Here is a 10,286-nt window from a genome sequence, read left to right on the forward strand (position 1 = left end):
TTCTTTGTGTTCAAGGATCATCCTTTCTTGATCCATGGTAACTAAACCATAGATATGTTTCTTCTGTTATATGCCTTTCTGAAAAGGAACGTATCCAGTTTGGTGGTTGTAGGAATTCTGTTGTGCAGAAGTGCTGGATCTTGTTCTAGGCCTGAAAGTTACTTAGGTAACTTCTATGTACATAAAAAAGCATAATAAAGGTAATAAATGGAGGTTGTGTCTTAGGGGTACATTCCCTTGGAACCAACCTGCTTATCTTCAGGCAGGACGCAAGCAAATGTGAACTGATTTCCTATTCTTCATTATACATGGCAAACCACTGGGTTTATTTGCAGAACCCTGAGACATAGTAGAAAAACTCTGAGGAATAAGAAAAGAAATAAAGTTGTTTCCCAAGAATGAGGTCTCCTAGGAGAATTCTGCCCTACAGTGCTGTATTTAGGATTCAGGGAACTTACCTGATGAGACCTCATTTGAATGCAAAAGAAGATAATAAAGACTTCAGAAATTGTGTTCAGATACAGGCTGAAAATAGAAGATTTACAATGGACAGTGGAAATTAAATTGCACATTCAGTTCCCCATAATTCCCCTAGAGCATTCTGTTGACTATTAATGCCTCAGAGCAATATCCCTTCCTTTCCAAGATCACCTGGTTTGGATTATAATTGGGTGTAATTTAATCACGCATTTCTAGAGCATCTTGGGAGCCAAATATCCCAAAGCGCTTTACAATGTAATGGCATTAACAAGAGAAAGCATCAATATTTCCCCATGGAGCAAAAACATGATACCTTATTTACAGACTGAGAAACGAAGAAATTAATTGCTTGCCTACAATTGTGTAGCAGGTTAATGGGAGACTGAGGTTTCTGAGTCCTTCTCTTGTTTTTCATTCTGTATTTGTTTACATGGAGAATGTACGCTGGTAAGATGCTGAGGGGTAATGCAGTGTATTGCTCATTCTTCTTCCCTGAGTGGGGAAAGAAGGCCCAGGGTGTGAACTGTCATACCCAAGCTCTTTGGATTTGTACTTAAGCTTACTGTGTGGATCACACTTCTCTGGATCTTTTTGGCTCTTGTGCCCTCCCCATAAAGGAAACAATTGCCCAGTTCTGCAGATGAAGGTCTAAGGACCACAGTGCTTCTAAGAACTTATCTTCAAATCCAAAAAGCAGCCTGTCTCTGGTGTTGTCTTCCTCTGAAGTCATTAAGATTTGCCTTCAGCTGTTGGAAAACAGTATTAGATGCTTTAAAATGGCATATTTGGGCTAGTGGTCTCATAAATACCCCCAGGTGACTCAAAAGCTAATATGACCTTTTCTCAGTTTCTCACCAGGCAGTCAATTTTCTTCACGTTTCCAAGCAGTCAACTGCTGCACTCTAACAACAGCTTTCTGCTTTTTTCACAAATACTAAAGACTGCACTGGTTAAATCTTCTCTTCCTTTGTGAAATGCCAGGATTTTTCCAATATTTTACTACAAAGAATTTCTAAGAGGTGAAAAGTTAATTAAGTTAAAAAATCAGACAATTATATCCTCCCTTCCCTTCCCTGCTTTTCTCCATGCCAGAAATTCCCACCCAGTGAGTTTTAAATCAGGTTATAACATAGGAGCAGTGTTCCAGCTGTAGCTTACATTGGTCATGTGCAATGGAACATTTACAGGTGTGTAGGGTGGTGTTTTTACTCCTAGTAATGCACAAGCCACACATAGTTTCCCCGTGTCATGATGCCCAAACTTGCAGCTTGTACACTGGTCTTAGCACAGCCATGCCTGGAAACTGCAGCGTCCTGAGTTTCAGCAACCCCTAGTATGCTCACCCAACTTATGATTAAGCATGGATCAAGGTTAAACAGTGGAGAGCAAGAAATCTCCATCCTTTTATCTGACACAAAACTCTTTCTCCATTTTCCTTTTTAGAGAAGAGGCCCTAGTGCCTCTGGATCCGTTGTTATTCTTTAAAGGAGGGAATAAGAAACACTGCCAGACACAGCTAGAAAGGAAACTGATACAGCACCAATAATGACAGGCTATATTTGGACAGATCTTTTAGGGTTATTTTTGTCTGTGATCACTGCTTCTGGACAGCCTGCTGGCAACTGCTGAGGCCCCCGCTCTGAAGGGCTCTGTTCTCCTTGCCAGTGCGGAAGTAGCTCAGTGTGGGTCAGCAGAGGGAAAGGACATGCATGCTGTGTTTCCTGCTGTGGTGTTCAAGCACTCATTTGTTTCTTTGTGTAGGATACATATGACACTTCTTTCACTGAAGCCAACCACTACCCACCTAAAACACCAAAAGCAGTTCTTTGCTGGTTTCTAAGACATTCTGATGTTACTGGGTCTTATGCTTCCCAGGTTCACCGATGCTCTCCTCCCTGAAGCCAAGGCTTCAAGCCATGTCCAACAGATGAAGAACAATTTTGTAGTTCCCAAAAATAGTGGAAGCTCTCCCTGTCGCCATCAGCCATGCTGATGCAAGGAGAACTTCGGCAGTGGTGTTCACCTGTGCTCAGGAGAGACAGGCAGAGTGGAGGGACAGAACAGCTTCTATACCTTTGGAGATCTGATTGCTGGAAAGGACAAACCTTCTGTCTTCCCACACAGATCTTGTTGTGGTAAAAGCTGTTACAATAGGAACACAGCTCTTCAAAGCTATGCAAAGCAGCCTGTTTGTAAGCAGAGGTAGCTAAGGCTTGCTGAAGCACTCTGTGGGTGAGGTGATAATTTATATTTGGATTTTTAGTGGCCCCTTGTTGGGGAGGGATGGGGGAGGAGAGAAGGGGGGAGCTGAGATAACAGGTGCTGTAATATCTTATTTCTGGGGCCTTCTGAGGCTCTTTCTTGTCCTCCTTAGCTTACCTGGGCAGAACTCTGGGAAGGTCTCTGCCCTGCTAGGGGTTTTTGCAGCTGACTTTAGAGGATGAGTGTTTCTCTTCAAATTGAACTTAATTACAAGTTTATTTTAGATCTCCAGAACTATGTTCTTGCTGATTTTTGTTCTGAAGGAGTTACTGTCTGGGGCTGGGTGCTGTTGGCTGAAGAACAGCGTTACCTGCTGAGGGGACTTTGGCCGTGAAAGCACTTTGTTAGACTGGGAGCTCCTTCAGACCACAAGTTAGAATTTTCTTTAGTGATTGAAATGGTATTTACCTGTGGTGACAGGTGGCCCAAAAGGGAAGGGAGTAAGGAATGATCTAAGAAACGTGCAAATGGATTTTGAATGCCTGTGCTGGAGTCTCTGCTCTGATTTCTCCGCTTATTCCACAGAATGTAAACCTCTTTTTGTCTCCTCTCTTACGTAGGCTTTTCCATCACTCTTTTTTATGGAGCCTGCATTTTTCTGCTTAGCCATATTTTCAGTTTTAGCCTTTTTCATAGTATTTTCAAAAACATAGTGCATTGCTCCACCTCTGTGACACAGAGCAGCAGCATCTTACAGATCTGAAGGGGTGAATTTCATTTTCTGTGTCACAGTGGTGAGGTAATAATGCCTATTAGACACTGACTTTTTCAGAACAGTGATGAGCTGAATAAAGGGGAATGAGAATGAAAAATGAGATTTCCCAGAATTCAAAGTATCATTTCCTATGAAAGTTGTGATCAGTTGTTCTTGGAAGTTGTTGCCAGTTGTTTAGGAAAGCTTTTATAGAGCTTTATGAAGTAGCTTATGCTTTGTGACGCTTCCACTCAAAACATAGCACTGGTTGCAGTGATTGCAGCACATCTTGTTTTCTCTTTTCCTACAAAAAAAAAAAAGTGATAAAACCCTCTTGGACACTGTGACACAGAATTTGCAGAAGTAACACAGGATGTAATTAGTGGAGCCTACTCTGCCTGGTCCAACACGCAGGACAGCATTGCTGTGGCTGCAGCATTTGTTTTTCCTTGTGTGGCTCAAAACGCAAGTGTGCTTGGTTTCCATAATGGTCAGTTAAACTAGGTGGTACAGAGTGGGGCTCCTGCTCAACAGGACCAATTCTGATGTTTCCATGCTTCCACCCTTGAAAGTGTTTTCAGGCAGCATGGTAAAGATGATGTTACTTAATACATTTTTGCTGATGTATCTTAGCATAGTAATAAAAAGTGCCAAATAGCACTATTTACCCTTCTACATACCAGTTTGCTTCACTGATCAATGCAAATCTTGTTTATGAGTAAAGGAGAAGTGGACTCTGTCTCCTTATTCGCCATGTCCTCAGCAGGGCCTCTGCAGCTTTGCAAATGAGCGACTCACTGTGTGAAAGGGCTGGTTACAAAAGGCAAACCTGAGATTTGGAACGGTCCAGTATCCTCATTGCTGGTGGTAAGACTAAGGAATTAGAACATATCTGAACCTCTGAAGGACTGACATAGTCAGATAAACTTATATATATATTTATTACTGTTGGTTCTTTTCATTTAGAGTAATTCTTTTTTTTTTCCTGGAGCTTTCCTGGTATAAAAGCTTAATGTGGCCGTCCACTCACACGTGCTTAGTCCAAGAATATTTTGACATCTTTGTTCCACCTGGAACAAGGAAGGAAGAGTGCAGGAACAGGATGCTCCTCCAATCAAGCTTCTAATTTTTTGAAACAGATTGTAAGAGACAAAGGAGTAGGAAAGAAACACCTGATTTCCTTCACAGTTATCCCTTTGGGCTGCTTTGAAACTTGGTAGTGGTTCTGCCTAGTACTGATTCATCCTCACATCGGGAATCACACCACTCAAAAGGGGATAGTGGAAGAATTTATGTTAAGCCTGTGAGCAGATCCATTTAATGGACTGGGAGCACTTGCTCTCTATTTCTATGCTATAGATCCTTGAAACCTGTTCCCCTGGTGACAGATGGCCTGGTTCAGGATTAATGAAACCAAATATCTCTGCCACATCAAACACAGCTGAGGAAACTGGCATCAATAAGTCCATGCTAACCTGTTTCTCCCCTAGAATTTTTTTCCCATATGTCCATGCTAATCTGTTTCTCCCCTAGAAACTTTTGCTTAAGAGAAGAGAAAAAAATAATAGGCCATTTATCCAGGATTTCTGGGTAAACTCAGTGAGCAACCTTCTCAGAGCAGTCATTTGTAGCAAGCTGCTTTCTCCCTGTAAGTGTGGACAAATGACCATTGTAAGTGGAACTGGCTGTAGTAGCAAGGAGCCAGTGTCCTTCAGGGCTCTGCACCCTGGGGCACTTGGGATGTATTGTAACACCAGCCAGTTGCCATCAGTACAGTGTTGCCCAGCTCATTTGTGCTGGATGTGCTCTGTGGGGTGCCTATGGGTGTGCTTCAGGGGTTCTCCAGATGGGAACACTATATCTGGCTGTGACAGCACCTTTCTGCTTCAGTGCAGCTCTGGGTAGCTTCAGGTCAGAGCCACACCACCGAGGAACATAAGTAGCACAGCACTGCCTGCTACAGAGCTTCAGTAGGCTGCTGTCACAGAAAGAGAAAATGAGCAAAGAGATGTAACATATGCATAATAAATATACCCAGTAAATTAATATTTTTAATTGTTACACACAGAAGAAATGAGGAAAAAAAAATACATTCCAAACAAAGAATTAAAACAGTAAAATCAGCATAAAAATATGTTAAGAAAAGATCCCAGATTAAGTAGCCGTACTGCCTGTGGTGACCTTTACAATCATGGTAAAGGAAGTAAGTGCTGGAGACTTTCACACGTGGCAAAATGCTGACTCCGTGGGGAGAGCAGCTGCTTCAGTCACATCTTTTGGCACATTCTGTCTGGAACGCATGGGAGTGGGGCCGGAGTGAGAAGCTCGCGTGGTACAAGACATGGACTTAGTATTCAGGACAGACCAGTTATTCCTGTGTTCTCAACAAGGCAGAACTACTGCTTACCCATTGCCATGTTTTCTTGGTTTAGTTTCTGGGGTTTTTTTGGTTGGTGGATTGGGTTGGTTTCTTTGTTTTCAAACTTATTCTTTTTTAAAAGTTCCTGCTGGCCTGGCCCTGCCCATACAGTAGACCTGGAGCGAGACTTGTCCCTGTGGAATTAGGAACAAGGTTTGGTCCAGCAGAAGCCAGCAAAAGCAATATCTAAATCCATGTGTTTGTATTGACTCAGTGCTCTCACACAATGGGCTGGATTTGATTTCTTGATTTCTGGCTGTCAGGAAAAGATTTCTTCTATTTCTTGGTGTTGTCTATCTTTTAACTGATCCAAATGAGACTTAGCCATTGCTCCCACTGCAATCTTGGCAGCTTGGTCCCTGCATCCCTCTGGCATGAGACTGACTGGGAGTTTGCAGTGGGCCTTGTGCTTCAGCCTTCCTTTTGAGCCTCATACCACTCCAGTAGCTCATCCTACAGCAGCATAGCGTCACCACAAAAACAGTACAAGCCACAGAAATTTTGGCATTCCTGCCAACTGGCCACCTTTTTTAATTTGTGATCTATCTAGAGTCATATATTTACGATAAGAGCAAAAATAAAATAACATTAAGAAAATTTCCTCCAAACTAAGAAAACTAAAATCCATCATACACAGTAAAGAAAGAATAAAAATTTGCATTGTGTTTGCTTCTGAGTTTATATTAAGATTTTACTGCAGCTGCTTCAAAATTATGGTCCATTTCATGTGTACACAGTTCACATTCCTTGGTAATTTCTCATCTCCATTTGTGTTACCCAGCAGCTAGTGCTACCGAAACCAAGACATTTCTAGCTGTGGTCCAGATTTGAATCCAGTGACGTGTGGCATTTTTGTAGTCACTGAGTACATGGTGATGGTCTAGAGCTGTATTTATAGATGTATTTTTGTTCTGGGCCTTCCCGTATATGTACAAATACTTCCTTTAGTACAGAACCTGCTACTACTTTGTTTCAGGTTAAAAGGGAGTGATTCAAGAAGGATGTGCCAACCTTACTGATTCTATCAAGGCCTTCCTTCTCTGCTGATATTAAAGCCAGTAAACTTAGAATCACAGAATTAAACGTTCCTTTTTAAGTTGTCTCCTGAAACCTAGCTGACCTTCTGCAGGATGAAAATTGAACAGAGAGACTTTGTTTCCTGTTCCAGTCTTTACAACAGCTACAGCAGACTGTAAGAGCGCTGTTTTTTGGTTGGATTAGATTAATTCTAGCTAACAGATAGGGATGAGACAAGACTGCAAAATTTGGATGCACAGTTCGCCTCTAAGAATTTGGTCAAGGCTTTCAGATAAACTAAAATCTGTTTGCAAAACTGAGATTAGAGTTCAGACTTGTAAGCTAAAACCTTCACAGAGTTCATGTGTAGTTGAGCCTATTCTGTTAGACAGTATGAATAAATATTTTTCATTTGCTTTCAGTCTAATGCAAATCAAAAAGGCAGTAACACATTCTGTGCTTTAAGAGAAGTCCTGCAGGTGCCTAGAAGTACTTTTATCACTACAGTACAGTAATATTTGAGATATATAGCACTTTACGTCTTCTGAGTGCTGTACAAGCATTATTCCTTACAGCATCCTTGTGAGGTAGGTAAGTGCTAATACCACAATTTTGAAAACAGGATGAGAACAGACACACAGGTCCTGGTCCTGGCTGTTAGATCCTGGCAGAGTGCTGACCCTCCAACACTCATGCTTACTTACATCAGATGAGGATCTGGCTGCAAAGAAAAAAAGAAAAAGAAAAAAAGAAAGAGACTTACCCAAGGCTACAAAAGGAGCAAGCATGGATAAACAGCAGGAGAAGTACCTGGGAGGAACACGATTATGCTGCTGTTGAGTAGAAGAGTCCATCTGTACAGAGAACCCAAGCAGCAAGAACAAGGCACCTGTCACTAAGCTTTTGCACTGATCTGCTTCTTCCAGACCAGGTCCCAACATTAGCCTGGCAGCGAGATGAAAACTGTTGGGTGTCGGTGTCAAACTATGGCACAAGATTGCTAAATAGAATCTTCAAAGTTTGTCTTGGGATTTTTAAATACATATGTATAAATATATCTGTTATCTGCATGATTACAGCATGAAAGTTTCGGCAATCTATTTAAAAGCATGTTAGAGTAATTCTTAAAACAATCAGTCTTACACTTGCCTCATTATGAAGGAGTAAGAAGCCACGTATCAAGCATGAATATGTAGGCAGCAGAGGAGTAAAGCTGTTCATATCCTCTGGCTCTGTTCTTCTCAACCTGGCGTTTCTAAATTAGCTTTACCATGCTGACATGAGGGTAACTTCCACAGCCCGATACGTTATGATCTAATACAAGAGAACAAGAGTAATTGTGCCATGTGCATAGCCTCAAGCGACCTTAGATGGGAACTGCAGAGGGACCTTTGAGTACAGCACTGTGTAAAGAAACACCTCTGAACCTAACCAGCCCTGGAGCTGATAGTACTGGGGCTGAGCATGTTGCACCACTGGTGTGCTTCATTCAGTGCTTACCTCTGTAATATCCCAGGGATGAAGAGTGGGTGTTCCTCAAACACTGCGCTCCTGATAAGAAGAATGGCTCAAAGCAGTTTTACAATGCAAAGAGTCAAGAAGATACACAAATGACTGGCACTGTTATAGACAATCATGTGCTTCCTACTTTTTGCTTGCTCCCTTTCATAATGAATACTGCCCTTGCTTGAGTTGAGAGAAGAGTTTTAATCCCAAGAAGAGGTATTTAACAGAATGCAAGCAACTGCTTAGTGTTTCTCAGGGTTTCTGAAACTCTGAAAATGGTGTCAAACAAGTGTCCTCATCTGCTGGTCCCTTCCTAGCAGGAAAATGGTCTTATTCAAGTAATAAGGATGAAAAGGGGAGAATGCAAAGAAGGAGAGAGAGGGCTCTGTAAGTTGAGGGCTCTGCCTCATGGTACTGGGCAAGACAGTGCTGTTGCTATACTGGCTGCATCCCAGCCAGCCACTGACAGGGACAACAGTCCACTTGGGCTACACGTATTTCTGCTGTCCTAAGTAAAGTCACCCACAGACCTCTGTATCCAGAAACTGCACTTCTGACAGCCAAAGAAGAGAGAGCATTTCTCCTAATTACACTTAAAGGATCCTGTTTTGCAAGTGTACGGCGCCTGAAAGTGGAGCAGGATGCCAAAGAAAGCCAAAATGAAAAAGCATGCAGAAATGCAACTCAGTTGTCCTCGGTAACTTTGCTCATTTTAAAGAGAAAGAAAGAGATAACACTTTGGATTGAAATTCTAACTTTTAAATCAAAGAACCACAGAACAGCTGAGGTTGGAAGAGACCTCTTGAGGTCATCTGGGAAGCTCAGGGTGCAGGGAGTTTCTCTGAACGGCCTGAATAAGGATTGAGTGTACTGAACTGCCCCAGACTGAAGCATGCTCTTACGTGCTGGGAGAATGGTGGGGTTCACCCCAAGTGCTTACATTTCCTCACAGCTGGACCAGTCTTTGGCAGAAAGAGATCTGCAAACAGTTAAGCTTAGTAACAGCAGCTGACATCTGCAAAGAGCTACTCTGCAGGGTTCAATCCAAGGCCAGGAGATAAGCAATGCTGATGAATGAAGATGTTTTATGGCTCTAAATTCCCCTAGCAGTTTACTCCAGGCAGACCCCAGCGCACTAGTGAATGAATACTGATAGTATTACACAACAGCATTAAAGGGGAGAGATTAAACTGGACTGTGCTATTTACAATGCTTTCCCTCTCAACAACGCAGCTGACCTTTCTGATCTCTCTGAAAAGCAGCAGATGATTTCACGGGGTCAGGATGGTTAACCTAGATTTTTGTAATACTGGTTGCATTGGCGCTGATGCACAAACTGTGGGGAGGCAACACCTATTCCACACCCAGTCCCAACACAGAAGGCTGGAGAGGAACAGGAGACCCACTTAACACCTCTCAGCACCAACAGAGAAGCTAATGATGTTTCCTCAGCTGGCCTCTGACCCCAGCTGCCCTCCTTGGAAAGAGGAATTCCTGCTCTGCTGATGGTGCCAGGGAATCAATGCCAGGCTTTCGCCTGGAATGGTCTGGGCATGTGAGGTATGGCGACTGTGGTGGTTTTCAACCCCTGAGGACAATCTGGAAGGCTGCCCCTCCCGTTCTCTCCTCCTGCACAGAAGTATGCAAGGTTTTATTAGGACCTGTATGGATCTGGATCATGTGCATTCTATTTTGGTCACCCCTTTTTGGCCACAGGTTGAAGATGTGCAGAAAAGCAACCTCCTTTGCACCTGGATGAGCTAGTTGTGTCTTAAAAACAATCAGGAGAGCTTCTCTGACCATAGTAACAACCCTAGGATGGACAGTGGGAAAGAACACATTCAGGAGAGATTCAAATGGAAATACATCTTGCTGTCAGATGTCCTAAATAAGAGAAAATATGATCGC

Source organism: Cyrtonyx montezumae, unplaced genomic scaffold (assembly GCF_038088225.1).
Source record: "Cyrtonyx montezumae isolate F1298 unplaced genomic scaffold, pur_monq_1.0 scaffold_10, whole genome shotgun sequence".
NCBI lineage: Eukaryota > Metazoa > Chordata > Aves > Galliformes > Odontophoridae > Cyrtonyx > Cyrtonyx montezumae.